This window comes from Sorex araneus, chromosome 10, assembly GCF_027595985.1.
Source record: "Sorex araneus isolate mSorAra2 chromosome 10, mSorAra2.pri, whole genome shotgun sequence".
NCBI classification, from domain to species: Eukaryota; Metazoa; Chordata; class Mammalia; order Eulipotyphla; family Soricidae; genus Sorex; species Sorex araneus.
The window spans coordinates 4,974,802-4,994,351 of record NC_073311.1 but is presented as its reverse complement, the minus strand read 5'-3'; the positions used below and the strand labels follow the sequence as shown (position 1 = coordinate 4,994,351).

Genomic DNA, 19,550 nt, shown 5'->3' with positions numbered 1-19,550 from the left:
CCATATAAGTATCAGAAATGTATCATTTTCATTTGAGAAGCATTCTCTTCTATATTCATGATTAAGTTTTCTGTAAGCCTGTATCCTTTTTTTTAAGAAAAAATCTTAAATGAAAATAATTAAAAAATGAAAATAATATCACACTAATAAAAACACATACAGATTAGAAAAGCAACAAATATGAAAAGGTATATTCCAAGAAATATCAATATTGGGGCTGGAGCAATAGCACAGAGGGTAGGGCATTATAGTTTAGTCAAATAGCTTATATTATTCCAATTAATTTTTCGACCATCTTTTTCTTTTTCTTTGAAGAAATACTTGATTTTTCCATGGCAAACTCCTGATATTGGAAGCATCAACGCTTAGCAGACTCAACTCCAGGGCACAAATGCAAGCATACATGCTGTTTACATAGCTAAGAGGGCGCAATAACAAGAGTGGACTGGTAAAGAATTCACTATATTTTCTGCCTTGAAAAATATATCAAAGTTAAGCTAAAGCATGTATAAAGCAACCCACTCTTATGAAAGCATTGAATGGTAATGTCATTCAAAATAAGTTTTCCTTTCTGTCCAGGAGCAGTGGTGGTGGTCAGAGGAGGGAGAGGAAGGAGTTAGAAGGGGGTGGAGGAGGGAGAGGAAGCAGTTCTACTCACTTGCTGCTTGCTTGAGTTGGCTTCCCACATGTCTTCTTCCAACACTTGGGCTGTGACCAGGGTAAATACCCACTTTCTATTTTTCTGTCTCCACTGGGAGCCTTGTTGCTTTCCAATCCATCCTTCCTCCAACACCCCCACCTCCACCCCAGCATGTTCACAGACTTGAGCGGGAAAGGGCTGGAATCCTCTGGAATCTCGTATGTGCTTGACTTCCCCCATGGGCTTTGATACAGCCCCAGTATCCTATGAATCTCCTAGGCCTGGAGCCTCAGCCTCGTTGGCCACAAGTATTTATTCACTGAATAAATTTTTGGTTCCTTCTGGGGGTGAAAAAGCAGTAAAGGGTGGGTTTAGGGAAGGGTGAGCCATCTTTCAGAAGGGGGTTCTCAACCAGAGTTTTCTGCCTCTAAACTCTGTTTCACAATGTCTGCAGACTGTTTAATTATTTGTCACGCTTAGAGAAGAGGAGTTACTGACATCTCGTGAAGGGAGGCCAGGGATGATGCCCAACCTTGTACACAGCAGCACAGCCCCCAAAGAATTCTCCTACTGCAGATTCCAATCAGGCCACGGCTGGGAACTCTGCTTTGGGCAGTGTTTCCTGCAGCCTTCCCGTTTCCAAGCTCTCCGCGGCTGTCTCCAGAGGAACCTGGCATGTCCAAGACCCTACAGCCTGAATCCACTGGCTGAGCATCATTCCTCCCTGTTGAGCCATTTATGCTCCAATTATCCCCCAGCCACAAGTTTTCCAAATTCCCAAACACTCACAGTTATTCTCCTTATGCTCTGAGGCTTCAACCTGTTTCCTCCTTTTTACTAAATTTCACTTGAGTTTGGAGAGAGAGCCCAGATAAAGGTGTGGACTCTATCTGTCAAGTTTAACTGGGAGTGAAAAATCTCCCTAAAACTCTTGGAGCACCATTTTTTCTTTCTTTCTTCTTTCTTCCTTTCTTTCTTTCTTTCTTTCTTTCTTTCTTTCTTTCTTTCTTTCTTTCTTTCTTTCTTTCTTTCTTTCTTTCTTTCTTTCTTTCTTTCTTTCTTTCTCTCTCTTTCTCTCTCTTTCTTTCTCTCTCTTTCTATCCCTTCCTTCCTTCATTCCTTCCTTCCTTCCTTCCTTCCTTCCTTCCTCTTTTTCTTTCTCTCTCTTTCTTTCTATTCCTTCCTTCCTTCCTTCCTTCCTTCCTTCCTTCCTTTCTTTCTTTCTTTCTTTCTTTCTCTCTTTCTTTCCCTTCCTTCCTTCCTTCCTTCCTTCCTTCCTTCCTTCCTTCCTTCCTTTCTTTCTTTCTTTCTTTCTTTCTTTCTTTCTTTCTTTCTTTCTTTCTTTCTTTCTTTCTTTCTTTCTTTCTTTCTTTCTTTCTTTCTTTCTTTTTTTCAATGTCTTGAACTCCAAGTCGTTTCTGTGTTTATTGTAGAGAAACTCTGAGAACAAGTAGTCACATAGGGAGGCTGCACAGAGATTTTGTTCATCTCTATCTCTGTAAGTGTTTGCAGCAGCAACAGAGACAGCGACCAGCAGGTAGCAACAGTGGGAGGTCTGCTGGGTTCTTGAGGTGCACCCAGATCAGTGGAGCCCACACTGATTTGGCCTTCTGTCCCCTTTGCAGAGAGGAGATACTCGGTTCCACCCCGGAAACCTAGCTGCAGTAATGCCACTCAGTTGCACTGAAGGCTACGACTGTCCCCTAGATGATTCCCGTCCCCTGTGACTAAGGGGATCCAGGCTACCCAATGTGGGAAAGACAGGTCCAGCTCTGTGATTTCCAAAAGCAGGTCCATAGAAATGTTCGATCCATCTGCCCAGAAGTTGCTACTTCACTGACTGTTTTCAAACGAAGGTCCGTGCAGGTCCACATTTTTTATCTGCTGTACTAATGCATTCCATCTTTCAAACAAAAAAGACAATATCTTAATATTATTTAACAATATGTGGTTGAGGTTTTTTTTTGGAGGGAGAGTCCCACCCAGCTCAGAAATTACTCCTGGTGGTGCTCAGGGGAACATATGGGATGCCGAGAATCAAACCCGGGTTGACTGCATGCAAGGCAAATGCCCTTCTGGGCTGTTCCATGGCTCCAGCCCCAACAATATGTCTTTAAAAATACTCAGGCTGGCCTTCATGTTAATGTAGTTGCACAGTCTGATAGACTCAATGGTGAGTACTGAGAGGGTTTTGTTTTTGAACTTTGTCTTTCTGCAGGGGTCTTACACACGCTGGCTACAAGTAAGTGGGGCCAGACCAAGTACAATGTGTAGACTCTGAACAGCAAATTGTGGAGGAGAATGAAGGGGAAACTTCCCTGCCCAACCAGCCTTGTGGGGATATGTGGGCACCCTGGTGGTGACAAGAGAGGGTGAAGTGCAGAGCCACAGCCTCATGGATGATGACCCACAGGTGTCAAAAAAGATTGAGCACCACTGGAATAAGTGTTACCATCCTTCATCACACTGCTTGACCCAATCACATCCATCTGCCACATGCTCATAATAGAACTCACCATATTTACTTTTAAAATGACAAACTCCCTTTATTTTCAAAGGCAGACAAGTATCCCTACCATACAAAGGATGGCCAGGTCACTTTCTGTGGCTAGAAGGTAGCCTTAGAACTGGAAACACATTGGGGGCTGGCTTGATTTTTTATTTCTAGCCAGACACTGTAGCCTGAACCCAGGGTGTGCTCTGTTTCAATAAAAGAAAATTATTAAAATCTAAAGTCATGTAAAAGGCATGTCAGCACCAAACAGAAGCTTCCTGAGGTAATGTAAGGAAAGACTAGGAGTTGAAAAGTTTCATTTTCTTAGCATGTGACTCCCATGTTATGGCATATTCCCAAGTCCAAGATCAGCAGTGTTAGTCACGGGATCCTACCGGAAAGTCTGACCCAGTACAAGCTTTCTCTGCATTTCTCAGATGGGGAGAAGACAAGGGAACAGTCCCCAGCCAGGCTCCCAAGGAGAAAGCAGTAGAGTTGGGTGTCCAGCTTCAAGGACTTGAGTCACCATTTCTAGGCAGGCCTCCAATTTCCTACAGAAGTACAGCTGGGATGGGGTGAGCCAAAGTGCAAGCATAACAGAAGGAAGACCTTGACACCTTAGAGAGCACCTCACATCGTTGTTTATAAGGTGGAAGCAGCCTGGGGGTATCCTGGGAGACCCTGTTCTTGGACCCTATCTTTGGATTGTTTTACAGTTGAAGATTGTTTTCCTTTTGAAAATATGTTTTTGCTACTCTTTCACAACATTATCCACACTCGACAGTAAGGAAGCTTATTAAAAGTTAAAAAGAAGCACAGAAAATAGCACTTACGTTGGAGCCGAACAAAAGAATGCATATGGCAGAAAAACTGAGAATTCTGCCTTTATTAATTAAATGCCAGTATTGCAGGTTTTGTTTTCATATACATTTTTAGCCAGACAGATTTAGAAATAGATATTGAATAGTCATTGTCCTGGAAATATAAATCATACTTTGACTTGGAGTTTCAAGGGAAAAAAAGAAAATTGGGAGGAAGATATCTAGGGGCATAATTAATTTAACTCCAATAGAGAGTCTCATAAAATAAAAACATGGGGAGCAGAGTCATTCCCCCAATTCCTGGATTCTTTCTTTTGCTGGTTTTTATTCCTAGAGGGATTTTAAAGTTCACTTTCACTTCCACAATTAGGCTAATTTTTGCCAGCTAAAAAAGATCCATAATTCAGTTTTCTGGGACTCTAACAAGCATTCAACACTTTTCTGTGTACTGCAATAGGTAATCTTATGGATTAGGTGGGGCTCATCTGAAAATAATAACCTCTAGGTGCTTTTCATATCCTGCTTTGTTTGAACTCCTATCAATCCTCCTAGGGAAAGTGCTGGTATGTTAATCACAGTAGTTCTCCCTTCCTCAGTCCTGTTTCATCTCAGCACCCAATCCCCTGTGCACAGTGCCAAAGACTGCCGCTCTTTGAACAGAAGTGACCTCTGACAAGGCAGAGCGACTGCTTGGCTTGAGAACTCTGAGTGTGGTCAGCACTACAGCCTGCTGGGAAGGGCTTTTCCTAGATGGGCTGGTAAAAATGAGCTGATTCAGACACCTCTTCCCACAAGATGGTGTTCGTGAAACAGCAGTGGAGACATCATTGGATGCGCTCCATCACTTGGGCCACGCAGAGGAGAGGAGCAATCTCTGGGCTTGTTTACAAGTTTTGCATTTCCAGGATCGGATCATCTGCTCATAGTTTTTCTCTCTCTGTCTTAAGGTGGTCCAGGAGAATTCTTTAGCAGGAGTTGGTCTTAGCAGCCTGTATTACAGATGAAGACCTTGAGGCTGTGAGGAAGTCTATAAAAATCACTCATCTACTGAAAATTTAGGCCAGCCTTTTCCCAGCCTTTGTTCTGTTCATCATTCCATGTACTTTTTAGGTTTGTCATCCAACAACCTATTATTCTGGAGTCTTACATAAGCCTAGAAATATTCTAGAGGTAAAAAGTTCTCCATAACAAGCAATACAAAATAAATTATTTAGGGCCTGCTATTGAAGCAGGCTTGGGTAGCAGTTGGGAAAATTAAAAATAATGATAGTGGGAAGGTGTAATGGTCATGGGATTGGCTTTGGAATATTGAATGTAACACATTTTTGTGACCAACCTTATAAAAATAAAATAAAATTTTACAAAAAGGTTCTCTGTCACCCCGACCTCCCGAATACAACTCCAACCCCTTCACCATTCTGTTTCTTTACCTTTACTTTTCACTCGTACAGTTTTGACCTAACTATACTCTTAGCTCCAACACCTCTCTACACTCGTTTATAGAGCTTTAGTTAAAGCTCCAACTGATTTTCAATAATGGTGAACTTCAGGATGGTGAGGTAAGTATACTTTTTAAGCCACCTGTTACCTGTCCCTCTCGTTGAGCTTAGAAAATATGAAACAAGGCCCTGTTTTGAGGGTCCAGAATAAGTAAAGAAAGAGACCTCCATCACAGAGGTTCTGATATATTTATAGGGGGCTCTATGGGGGATAGCATCATGTTAACTGATAAAGTGGGAGGAAGGAGACTCAAGTCAGAAAGAAAGTCAGTGCAAGAAGACAAGTACTATCCTTTGCATGTAAACCCGGAGGGCTCTGAGACAAGGAGTACCATGAGACCTAGCTCCCAAGCCAGAGGGGGTCCATCCTATTATCTGTTGACTCCTCAGTGAAGTCAAACACTCAGCATAGCACTTACGGAAATATGGAAGGATCGCCAGAAATCGGTAAGCTGAGAGAACAAGAACTGGGTTCTCAGTAGAAGAAAGCACAATAGTGATGGGCATGGTGTCGTAATTAAATGCGTGAGAACCACCATTAACAGTACTCTAGCTCAGTCAGTAAAGTAAATGAAAAACAAAAAATAAAAGCAAAAAATAGAGAACTATTGACCACTTGACAATGAAGCAAAGAAAGAGAAAGAATTTTGGAAGAAAAATAGTTGCTCACAGATTCATTTAAAAGCTTCTTGAGAGCACTAAAGATGTAATGCTAACCACAGTGTAAACTTTACGAAAGTATGCAAGGAGTACAGAAAAAAAAGTATTCGACACATAAAATTTATCAGTACAGGGCAGCATCCATCAAGATGAACAGAGAAAAGGAGGAATAATAAAAGAATCAGGAGCATTTTTTTTCAAGGACTAAGAGAAATAGGAGTCTTTAGAATGAAGTCTTCACTGAGTATCAATGGGAAAGAACGAAAAAGTCCTATGCCTTGATTAATCATTATGCAAATTCAGAACACTGGGGATAAAAAGTAGAGCTCAAAAAGGGCAAGGACTCTCAAAAAGAAACATAAATGCATAATACACATGGATGAATTTTTAGATAAGTATGCAGACATACATAACATCTTAAATACTTTCTAATGGAAATAAAAATTCAGGCATGTCTAAATCTGTGTATGTGGTTTTTTTTTTCATTGCTCACAGGAATAAGCTCAAGAGCAGACTAACCAACAACATTCAGTACCAAGCACAATAGGATCACCTTTCCAAATTTGTGACTTTGAATCTGGGAATGGGGCTCAAATGGTAAAATACGTGATTCATAGACATAGGGTTCTGGTTCCCTTGATGGGAAGATTTTCCACCTTCTCCCCAAGACAGACAGCTGTAACTCGGGTAACTCCCAACACTAGGACTCTTTAGAATGAAGTCTTATGAAAGAAAGACTTTAGTATTTTGTGTATCAGAGTCATCTGACTCCACAAGACATTGCATATCAAAAGGCAACCTACCTCTCTAGTTCCAATGACTACGGAAAAGTGAACATTGGTTCAGGTACAAATCAGTGACAGACACAAATGTAAATCAAGAAATTAAAAAAATCAGGCAGAGTAAGAAAATAAAACATTGTCACAAACTGAAAACAAGAGAAATTCCAAGTGGTATTAAACAGAGTAGTGTAAGACCAAAATTGTTCTATGCAAAGAAGGGAACTAAAGTCCAACTTTATTCTGGATACCTGATACTTGTGTACGGTTGTCCTACTCATGAGTTGAACAACAACAACAAAATGCTTCTGACCATCAGCTACATACAAGTCACAGAGTGTAATATGATACAAATATTGTTGATAAGAAGATCTGACCTATGATCTCTCTAGGGTTGGATGTCACTATGGAAACAAAACTCTAAAATATTATGGTGAGACTTGAGTCAAAACTGAGAACCCAGTAAAACCAAAGGGAGTCACTGGGGTAAGCTTTATAGAAAGGCATGTGCAAAGAGAGAAAGAAAGTGAGAAATAAGTCAAAATATTTGAATCCCAGATTTCCCATATAAGAATGGATATTTGACTCAGTGGTAAAATGAGTGCCTCACATGTGAAAGGCCCTGGCTTGACACCTGGTATGACGGCTTGACACCTGTTATGACGACTTCACCCAATATTACCATGCAAACTGAACCTACACACTTAAATTCAAAGTCAGTCAAGAAATGTATGAAGGATGCATCTCAAAAAATTAGAAATTCAGCTCCCATTTGACCCAGCAATACCACTTCTGGGAATATATAACGAAAATGCAAAGAAAGTATAGTAGAAATGACATCTGTACTTGTATGTTCATTGCAGCACTGTTTACAATAGCCAGAATATGGAAAAAAAAACCCGAGGTTTTTTTCTTTCTCCAGTGCCCAAGAACAGATGACTGGTTAAAGAAACTTTGGTTCATCTACACAATGGAATACTATGTAGCTGTTAGAAAATATGAAGTCATGAAATTTGCATATAGGTGGATCAACATGGAAAGGATCATGTTAAGTGAAATAATTCAGAAAGAGAGGAACAGACATAGAAAGATTGGACTCATTTGTGGAATATAAAGTAACAGAATGGGAGACTAACACCCAAGAACAGTAGAAATAAGTACCAGGAGGATTACTCCACAGCTTTGAAGCTGGCCTTGCATGCTGGGGGAAAGGGCAGCTCAGATAGAGAAGGGGCCACCAAGTAAAGGGTGCTAGGAGGGCCCATTCAGGATGGAAGATGCAGGCTGAAAGTAAACTATATAGACCGAACATGATGACCACTTAATACCTTACTAAAAGTAGTACTGCAAACCACAACCCCCCAATGGAGAGAAAGAGCAAAAGGGAATGCCCTGCCACAGAGGCAGAGTAGGGTGGGGGAAGGATGGGGTGGGGGTGGTGGGAGAGATGCTGTGACCATCGGTGGTGGAAAATGGGCACTGGTGGAGGGATGAGCACTCGACCACTGTATAAATGAAATGCAAGCACAAAAGTTTTTAAGTCTGTAACTATACCTCACAGTGATTCACTAATAAAAAAATTTTTTTTAAATTCAAGGAAGAAAAAAAGCGATGTAAGAAGTCCTCAAAACATGACTTTAGTCAGGTGAAAGGGATCATGTAATCTGCAGTTTTTAAAAATTATGTTAAGCCTGCTTAAAGACAAGCTAAAGTAAAATAGTAAAATAGAACCTAGGAAATAAAAGTAGTATTAAAATGAGATGAGATAACCATAAGACCAAGATTGTTTTTAAAATTTAGGTACTGGGGAAACAAGACAAGAGTTTGAAGGTGTGTTCCTAGCACATGGTAGACCCCAGTTTGGCCGCTGGCACCATACATAGTGCTTCAAGCACTGCCAGGAATAATTCCTGAGCACAGCCAAGCATAATCCAATAGCCCCCAGGCCCCCAACTATAAAAAGAATTAACAAAAGGAAAAAGAATGTTACCAAACAGATGAAAATGATGCTCAAATTTAGTTGGCAGGGGTTTGCAAATTAAAACAATGGAATGCTATTCACATTCATTCAGTTGATAAAAATTTCAAAGTCTTAAAATACTAAGTGTGGGTAAATATGTGAATATAAATGGGAAATCTAATATGCTGCTGAGAAGTATAAATTGGCACCACCCAATATTTAAATATTTAGTAAGGCAGTAAGGATGAAAATGCATTTACCTAACAAACTAGCAATTCCACTACTTAGTATCCTAGAGGGAATTTCACACATGTGCACAAGGAGATATTTATGAGAAAGTCTATTGAGCATTGTTTGTGGTAGCTAAAAATTTTAAATAACTCTCATACATATCAACATAAGGGATAAATTTAGATGTAACCATACTGCTGAATGCTTTGTTGCCCAAAAAAGCACCAACTGCATTTATCTATGCATCAACATGAATATGTCTCATATGATACTATTTATATGAATTTGAGAAAAAGTGCAAACTAATTCTATATAGTGTTTAAGGCATGTATGTGTAGTAAAACTATGAAAATATGGAAGGGAGAGAAAAACCAGTCATTCAGAATGGCAGCTGCTTTCTGGTCAGGAAAGGAAAAGAGCAAGATTAGGAATAGTTGTACAGAGAATTTCAATTAGATAGAAACATCAGTGCTACTTAAGGTTTAAAAATACATTATGCCCCCCAAGAACTATCAAGTGTAGCAACCCCCAACGCCACCACCAGCACAAGCACAAAATCCAACAGCAGCAACACTAACAATGAAAAGGAATTGTGGAAAATTTCAAGCCACAAAAAAGTCAAACAAAATTATAAATCAACAGAAATAATTTTCAGACAACTATAATTTTACCAATACAGTTAGATTTGCTTTCCTGCCATATATACACTTACTGTCCAGAAAATTTTTTGATAATATAAGTTGTCATGCTATTTCATCCATAAATATTTCAGGAACCAAGAGCATCAGATGAGAATGTAGCACTGTCTGTAGCACTGTCTTCCCGTTGTTCATCGACTTGCTCGAGCAGGCAACAGATAAGAATATTAAAATAGAAACCAAATTCTCACTAAACCATCATCTTATTTACCATAATTCTCTGGTAAATTGAATAATGGTCCCTTAAAGATGTCAATGTCCCACCCCTGCACCTGAACATATTCTTATTACTCTCCATGGTGAAAGGGACTTTGTGGGTGTTAAGTGAAGGATCCTGAGATGGGGGAGATTATCCTGAGTATCCAGGTGAGTCAACTATCACAAGACAACTTATAAAAGAGACAGAAATGTAGAAGAAGGAATTAAGATGAAGGAAACCAAGTGAACTTTGACGACGAAGAAGGGGACCAGAAGTCAAGGAATGAAGAATTTTTATCTAGTAGCTGAATTTTTATTGAAGAAGGAAGTAGATGCTCTTCTTTGGCCTTATGAGAAAGACATTCCCACTAACACCTTTATTTTAGCCCACTTGAAAGATCTTTCCGACTTCTGACTTCCAGAAAGGGAAAATTTATAAATTTGTATTGTTTTAAGCTAATCTGAGGTAAATTGTTATGGCAGAAATAAGCAATGATTTTGAAGTCTTCCAATGATCTACTATATACAGTTTAGTTAAATTTCCCCACTAGTCCCAGAAGTATCTTTTTACACTATTTGTGCTCAAAAGGAGAACTAAATTAAGCAGCAGAGACCAAGATTTCTGATCCATACCCTTGAGCAATTCATTCACCCCCAGAGCTATTTGCTTGTTTGTTTTAATGCATAGTGAGGAGTTTTTAATCAGCATCTTTATCACAGGGAATAAATTGGCTAATGTAAATCTACTTTTAAAAGATTAAAATGCTATGTAACTATACACTGACTTATAATCCCAACCAAACCAATGATATTTACTGAGCAACAATTATGCACATGTCACTACGAAGCAGAGATTGGGTGCCACTTGAAAGGACTTGATTCTTGACTCTAAAAAGGCTTTTTTCCTCATTGTAGAAAGCATTGTAATGTCAGGGAGTTAGTATGAAATAGTGGAAACACCAAGATCTGAGATCAAACAGACCTGGGTCAAACCAATTTTGTCTCCCAGATCAGTTCCAAGAACTCTTGTGATCTCCAGAAAATGAAGGGTTAAGTCCTGGCAAAGTTATGGACCATAACAGTGTGCTCTGGGCGAGCAGTTTCTTCTTCCAGGTATCCTAGCAGCAATACTCTGTGTCTGAGCCTAGAGTACCCACTCAGAAGGATGGAGAGAGTGGGAGAGAGGATGCCATCTGACACCAAGATAGTTGGCTCTGAACCTGACCTTGCCTTGAGGGAGGGGATTACTTAGGAGAGATCAAGCTTGCAGACCAAAGTATGGGGAATGTGTGGGTGATTTATAGCAGGAGTCAGAGATCATGCAGATGGCCTCATGGGCAGAGAAGATTGACAAAGGGCAATCACTGAAGAACAGATGAGAAGGAAGCTTGCAGTCCATCATAAGGATTTCTATTTCTATTATCTCATTTTGTTGTTTGTTTGGAGCCACAACTGATGGTGCTCAGAGGTCATTCTTGTTGGTGCACAGGAGAATGTAAGTGGTACCAGAATTTGAACCAGGATTGTCCACAGACAAGAAAAGAAGCTTAATTTTGGTTCCTATCTATCAGCCCAATCATAATGATTTCTTAAATGCTCATTCATTTATTAGGTAAATCTTAGCACTGACTATGTGTCCCTCTCTCTAAAAAAGAAGGAGTCCTCTGCAATTGCTCCCACAAAGAAATTCAACCTTTAATGTGTCTTGTCTTTGGGAATTTGTAGCTTAAAAATAAATAAACTAAGCACAAGCAAAATGCATAAATCGTGGACAATGGCATTATGACAGAGAGCAGAGAAAGCTGAGGCTGCTGCCAGGAACCATTTCACAATTCCTACTCTGAACCCTTTATCAATCCCCCTCTTTCCATTTAATTTGGAGGCCAGAACAGAACGTCCTGCACAGAATGGCCCTGCAGTTCTTATTCACCTTCATCTCCGATTTCCTGTTTGACTCTTACCTCAGCATACATTACCCAGTTCTGTGCCCTTCGTGGTTCTCTGTTCAAGTGGACTGGCTCGGTCAGAACTTTACTGGGTCATGTGCCCCTCAGGAGTTGTGCAGACAGACATAGAAGGGGGCATCACTACTGTAGTTAATGTCTGTACCTCCTTCGCTGTCTGTTGGTGAAGAGAGGGGAGTGGAGGTAACGCTGTTGTTCAGGGTTGAGAAGAGCAATGGTTGAATTTCAAACACATTTAGTAAAGGGAACTGACTGATCAGATCTTCAACAGGACCAACTGCTTGGATAGAGACTGGTCCTGTCCGCAGTGGTTCCCAAAATGCAACAGAGTAGAGGATCTCTGGGAGCCGCTTTGTCTGCCCTCATCAGAAGGCTGCCTCTGGAGCCACGCTTAGAAGATACTATCAGGCACCCAGGACAGGATAACCAATGCTGAGATATAGGACCTCCAGCGGTGAAGCCAAAGGCACACCCAGACCAGACCACCTCAGTGATCCAGAACTGGGTTCCCGGAAACCCGGCTGTGTATGTTCCTGCTGGGAACTGCTAGAAGGACCCTGGGCACAGTGCCTGGGCTCCTGTACCCTGGTGTCTTGGGAGGACAAAAAGGAGGGGTCTTCTTGAAAGACAGAGGGCAAACCTATAAGGAGCTTAAGCATTACATTGGTTTAGTAAAAGAGAACCTATTTCCAGTCACAGCACCACTTAAGTGTTGTTTTTAATCTCAGGCTCAGAGCAAGGTAAAATGATTATAGTGAATTTTTTAAGTTATATATACTTACACAAGGCCACACCTGACAGTGCTCAGGGATTACTTCTGACTCTGTGCTCAGAGATCACTCCTGGCAGGGCTCAGGAGCCATAGACAATGTTGGGGATTGAGCCACGATTGGCTGTATGCAAGGCAAGTGACTGAACACTGTACTGTCTCTCAACCCCCAAGTCTTCTATTTTGAGTAACCTAATTATGAGAATATATTTTATAGCTGTTGCAGATATTTAAAAACCATAGATGTGAATATGAATGGAAAAGCCATTAGCCTAAATGTTAACAATATTCTCCCCAGAAGGTGAGAGTAAGATGGATGCTTAACTTGTGTGTGTGTGTGTGTGTGTGTGTGTGTGTGTGTGTGTGTTTGGAAATGAGAATATCTGACTTCTTCTGGTGACACTTTGGGAGGGTGGAAGCATTTCCTCATTTGTGAAGATGCCCTGATTCCACAGGCAGGCCCTCTATGCCCTATTCTCTGCAGCCCTGTTCAGAGCAGTTTCCTCTCTACATTGTCATTACCCGGATTGTTCATGAGGCTGGGAGGGCTTGAAATGAGATGATGACTTTTTATCTCTCCTCACATGCTGGGCAGTTAATAAATATTTGTTGAGTAAAAGATTGGGACTCTACCATGAGATATTCATTCCAACACGGGCATCAGATGTTGTGTTTTCAGGACACTAATCCAAATCCCCATTTCTAAGAGGAAGATAAACCTTGTGTGGGTTGTCAGCACTTGGTGTGGATTCTTATATGAGTGGAATGTGAATGGGACATAGACTACTAAGGCACAGACAGTGCGTGGGATTTTTGGAGAGGCTACAGCTACCTGGTGGATGGCCAATAGCCCCTATGAAGCCAAGAAGTGTAAGGTCACACTTTATACTACAAAAAGGTGCTGGATATGGGGGGGATGCAGGGGAGGGAAGAGAGGTCTTTCGATTCAAATCATCAAAGGTTTAAAAACCAGTGATCAAGGTATAGACTCCTCTTTCATTCATTATTTTAAAATCTGCAATTATACAAAAATCCACAATAAGAAAGATAGCAAAATTGTTTAATAAAAAATAAATACTTTTAAATTTTAAAAATTGGGGCTGAAGATATAGTACAGCAGTTAAGGCACTTGTCCTTCATGTGCCCGACACAGGTTCGGTCCACAGCATCCCATCCGGTCCCCTGAGCCCCGCAGAAGTAATTCCTAAGTGCAGAACCAGGAGTAATTCTCATGTATTGCCAGGTGTGGCACAAAAACAAACAAAAACTTTAAAAATTTTAAAAAGTTGTTAAATAAAAACAGAATTTATCTGACTGTAGTGTTTCCCTCTGCCTCAAGCTCTGCTTTTGGCTCTACATATGCTTTTTAAAAACTTTTTTAAATTGAATCACTGTGAGATGCAGTTACAAAACTTTCATGTTTGAGTTTCAGTCATACAATGATCAAACACCCATCCCTCCACAGGTGTACATTTTCCACCACCAATGTCCCCAGTAATCCCCCCCAATCCATCCCCCCACCCCCGCCTCTATGGCAGACAATTTCCCTCTTACTCTCTACTTTGGGACATTATGGTTTGCAATGCAGATATGGAGAGGCCATCATGTTTGGTCCTTTCTCTGCCTTCAGCACACATCTCCCATCCCTAGAGATCCCTCCAACCATCATTGACTTAGTGATCCCTTCTCTATTCCAGCTGCTTTCTCCCCCAATTCATGAGGATCTTGTCTTTTCCACTTTAAAATTTGGTATTTGATATTTTCTTCTTCTTTACTATTTTTGCACTAATTAAAAACGTGTTTTAATATTACAGGGAAATCTTTTTGGATGACAGAGTTTGGGAAACTGAGACTACAAAAAGGTAAGTTTCTCACTCTCGTCCCCTACCTGCAAACCCAAGGGACTGGAGGTGGGGACAGGTTGTGAACATCTCCAGTGTGAGATGGGGTTCACATAAAGGGTCTTAGTCAGCCATGACATCATAACAAACTTCTGTAGGTGTGAGCAATACATGTGCAGTTTCCCAGTACTGGAGAATGGAGTTAGGGACCAGGATTCCAGTATGGCCAGGTTTGGGTGAGGCCACTTTTCCTGGAGACTGTTTTCTCTTCTGAGAAGAACATGGTCTTGACAGTCTCTGCTCCGAAAGGTGTCACTCCCAGTACCAGGCACCCTCCTGACTCGTCTAACCAGAGTATGTCCAAAGATTCCACCTCTGGCACATTGGAAACTAGGAGTCAACAGGGAAGTTTGGACAGGATACAAACATGGAATCCCTTATGCTAAGGAAGGAGTTTTTCTTTTATTAGTAGTGTCTACAGTGACCACGATGCCCATGAGGCCAGCGGGGCTCTGTTCATATGTGATTCCCAAATTATTCAATATTTTCAAGAATGAAAATATTGAACAATAGAGATGCTCAAACTCGGAGTTGGGAAGTAGAAAATTTTATTGGAAAGTAAAAAGAAAAAGATAAGCTCCCCAAGTGGTTAGGGTCTGGGTTAGGATTAGCATAGGACTTAGTATAGGACTAAGTTAAGGGAAGGGAGTTTTATGAAAGCCGTTTTAAAGACTCCTTGACATCCCTTATCAGTTGGCAAGTGTTTACAAAAGGTGCCAGAAAATTACAATGATGCCTAACTGGTCTAACTCTTTCTGGGCATTCTTGCCCCTTATCATAGTCTCCCTGTTGGCCTCGGGTATAGGATAGAGTTTTATGGTCCTAAAATCTCTATGATTGCTGGGGCAGGACTTTGGGAATGAAATGTGTCAGGTCAATGGGGGAATGATGGCAAGGGAAAACTGCCTTGAAGAAGGTGGCTTCCTTCTTCACTGGCAAGAAGAAACAATCTTCCAGGCCTAATTGCCAATGATCTCAGTTTCCCTGTCAACCTAGACGCCTGGATTGCCCGTTATCTTAGTTTCTCTGTCAGCGTAAAGTCCAGGGCAGTTTTATGTTCCTGGGAAACCCTGGGGATGCTGAGACAGAATTTGGGGGGTTAGGGGGGAATGTGTGTCTGGCTGATGGGGGAGAGATGGAATATCTGGAGAGAACAAACTGTGTTCTCTCTCACCAGCAACAGGAAACTGAGCTTCCTTTTTCAACAATAGGGAATTAATTTCTTATTTAAAGCACAACCCAAACTCTCTTCCATGGTCTCATCCAATATTCACAGAGAGTCTGTGGGGAAGGCAAGCATCCTCATAACATACCTTTCAGTGGTGGAGGGAAACCAGCTGATTTGAAACCAGAGCTCCTGGCTCCAAAACAAATTTTTTTCTGCCAAGCCAGCACTCAGCCCCTCTCCTTTGACTTGCAAAGGATGTTTTCATTATCATGGACTTTAATCTTATTATCTCCTCTGCAATGCAAACAACTCTGTGAAGTGACGGAGCCAGGAGTCATTCCATCTTACAGATGAGGATGCCGAGTTCAAAAGGCACTTGGCTGACTCAAACCACAGCGCCGCCAAGTGGAAGAATCAAGTTGCAACCAAGTTTCTTTAAGGAGTGCCTCCTTTGTGACCCAGCTCCACCTGCCCCTCCATGTCCCCTATCCTACCTGCAGTGAGGGGAGGCTGGGGTGGATGTGGGGGTGGGAGTGGGGGTCCTGCTTGCGTTCAAATCCTCTGCTATTAGTGTAGAAACAGCGAATTCACTAAAGGGGGGAGGGGGTCTCTCTGACTGGACACCAGAGTACAGACAGTGTTCCGCTTCCCGGGATAACGGGATGTGACGGCATACAAACACGCTACTCATATCCAGCTTGAGGCCCAGCCAGCACTTCTGAGGGTCACTCTTCGCCTTTGTATGACAGCAATACAAAGAGGTTCCCCAGAGCTTGCTGGGCCGCCCAGGCTCAGGGTTCATTTTAGCAGCCCTGATCAATTGCTAGCAGAACTGGAGAAAGCTCTGAGCCATAGTAAGCACTGGAAAATTACCAGCACCTGGAACATGGACCAGACATCTTGACGTTGATAACAGCAGAGCAAAATTTGGGGAAGGGAAAGTTGACTCCAGACCAAAACAGTGGTGTAAAGAGGAACAAAATGCAATGAGGTACCTGGTACAGCACTTGGCTCTTCGATCCATGAGATCAAGCCCAGAGATTTTTCACTCACTTTGTGTAGTAAAAAGGATACCAGGTGAAGGTGCCTGTGACTCTAAATGCAAAGTCAGTTCCAACAACTTCAACGGACAGAACTTCATATGATTGAGAACAAAAATGTCAGAAGCTGGTAATTTGTTGGAACAATAAATGAGACAAAATTCCCAGAGAATCACTATTTTACTCAAAAAGTAGCTTCTTAGATGATGCAGGAATCTATAAAGGATCATATTTTATCTTAAGACACTAGATATTTGCCTCTGCCTCTCCATGTTACATCTTTTCCTTAACTATTTGTCTTTAACTTTTGCTTTTTCCCATCTTTTTTCTTTTTATCCCATATCCTTCTTCTCCTTTATCTTACTCTCTCACCTTTCAGTCCTTCCCTTTTACACATTCACTCCTCTTTTTCCTCCCTCTTTCTCTATCTTCTCCAAAAAGATTGTTCCACTCCCAAGTGCCTATGACTATGTGATCTGATGGTCACCTGGAAAATTCAAAAGTCCCCCTGGAATTGGAAGGCTTAATAAGAAGTTTCCTGGCACATGAATAAAGACGCTATATATTGCTTGAAATTTTTTCAAACCAGAGTGTTATCACTTGTATCACTTGTAGTCCGGTTGATCTTCGATTTGCTCGAGCGGGTGCCAATAATGTCTCCATTTGTCCCTGTGGCATGCTAGTGCAGCCCAATGATATCTGCTTGCTTTAGGAACAGGAAGAACCTCAAATTGTTCATTCAGGGATTTGACGAAGAAATCTGAACATCTAGTTGGTGGGCAGCCACGAGGTCTTCTGACGTCCCGTGGAATCCAGTCAGTAACAGCTCTAGTCCAGTGGTTGTCTCTGAATCGCATTACATGACCGGCCCATCTGATTTTTGATACCTTGGAAAACTAGACAGCATCCCTGAGTTTTGACTGTTGACGGAGGTCAGAACTCAGGATTCCTTCTCTCACTTGAGTGAGACATGATATTCCCAGCATATCTCTTTTGATTCCTCTTTGGGATACCCTAATAGCATTCTCATCCTGTTTGCGTAGGGCCCAGGTCTCTGGGGCATATGTTAGTGCAGGAAGAATGGTGGAATCGAAAAGGCATGCCTGGAGTCAGAGGTTCTTCGTTCTCTTAACCACTTATTCGACGCTCTTGAATGCATTCCATGCTGCTCTCTTCCTCCTGCGCAGTTCTGGAACAAAGTCGTTCTTCATGTTGATTTCTCAACCCAGGTACACATAGCTGCTGCATTCGGAGGTGTTCATTCCATTGAGAGCAAATGGAGCTTCAGGGACCAGTTCGTTTTTCATGAACATCGTCTTGTTGAGATTCAGCTGCAATCCGAACTTTCCACACTCGCGGTCGAAGTCTGCCAGCATTTGTGCCGCTTGGCTAATGTTTGGTGTTATGAGAATGATGTCATCAGCGAAGCGGAGGTGGTGTAATTGCCAACCGTCTATCTTCACTCCCATTCCTTCCCATTCCAGTTGTCCCATGATGTTCTCGAGGGTGGCACTGAAAAGTTTCAGTGAAATGGTATCACCCTGCTGTACCCCTCTCTTTACATCAATGATCCTTGTAGAATGGTGAGATCCTAGTGGTGAATCCACAATACAGCTCGTGGAAGATTTTGATATACTGAGTTTGAACGCCCTGTTTGGCCAGGGCTTCAATGACTGTCTCAGTCTCAACAGAATCGAAGGCCTTCTTTAAGTCGATGAACATTAGACAGAGCAGCATCTTGAACTCTCTCGAAACTTCAATGAGTTTGGTCACTATGTAGATATGGTCTATGGTGCTGAATCCCCTTCAGAACCTGGCTTGCTCGCATTGTTGTCCTTTGTCTAGTGTTCTGCCTATTCTATTCTATTCAGGATGACACAAGTGAACAACTTGTAGATGACAGACAGCAAGCAGATTGGGTGATAGTTGCCAATGCCATGGATGTCTCCCTTCTTGTACAACAGAACGGTCCTACTGGTTTTCCACTGGGACAGAACCTTGCATTCGGACAGGTAGCATGTGAAGTGGCGGCAGATTCTTCAGGTGTTCGGGTCTGACCTTGTCCGGACCAGGTGCTGTTCTTTACTAATGAAATGGCGTGTCGGATTTCAGAAGGGAGATGTTGGGAATGACATATGCACCCTGCGGAATTTGGTATGTGGGCAGGTGGACATGGCTGTCAAGGAGATCCGAGTAGAAGTTGTGAATAATCCTCTCCATTGTCTTTCTGGAGGATGCGATAGATCCATCAGGACGTTGGAGGGCAATCATCTTGGTCTTGTAGTTGGCGAAGGACAGGCGAGCGTTGTGAATACTTTTCCCAGCTTCTGCTGCACTGGCCAACACTGTTGCTCTTCTCTCTTTGAGGTCTTCCTTTATTGCATCTCTGCACAGCTTTGTGAGCTTGGACGTTAGCTTGTGGTTGCCTGAGACTTGTGCCAAACACATTGACGAATGAGCTCGAGAGTTTCCAAAGACAGGTGTCTGTTTGTGGCTTTCTTACTCTCGGCATTCTTCACACAGACATGTAGGTGCTGAACCAGTCGATGTTGTCAAGGACGGCATCTTCCCACGTTGCTGCAGTAGTGCCAAAGAGCTCCCAGTTTGTGGTCATTCTGGGAATTGCCTTCTTAGACTTAAATTTTGCAGACTTTTCTCCCCGCTCTGTGAAGTAGAATTTTGCAAGGAGTTGGTGGTCCGATCCCATTTGCAATTTTAGAACAACAGC

The 19,550-nt window shown here is 41.9% G+C and overlaps 1 long non-coding RNA gene across 1 annotated transcript; it reads right to left on the bottom strand.

Moving 5' to 3' along the window:
- Positions 1-2,108: 2,108 nt before the first annotated feature.
- LOC129399167 (uncharacterized) lies at positions 2,109-19,131 on the bottom strand. Its single transcript, XR_008626960.1, has 3 exons — positions 16,778-19,131; positions 11,942-12,101; positions 2,109-2,543 (listed from the first exon to the last, which is right to left on the bottom strand). It is a non-coding gene; the product is annotated as an uncharacterized LOC129399167 (long non-coding RNA).
- Positions 19,132-19,550: the final 419 nt, after the last annotated feature.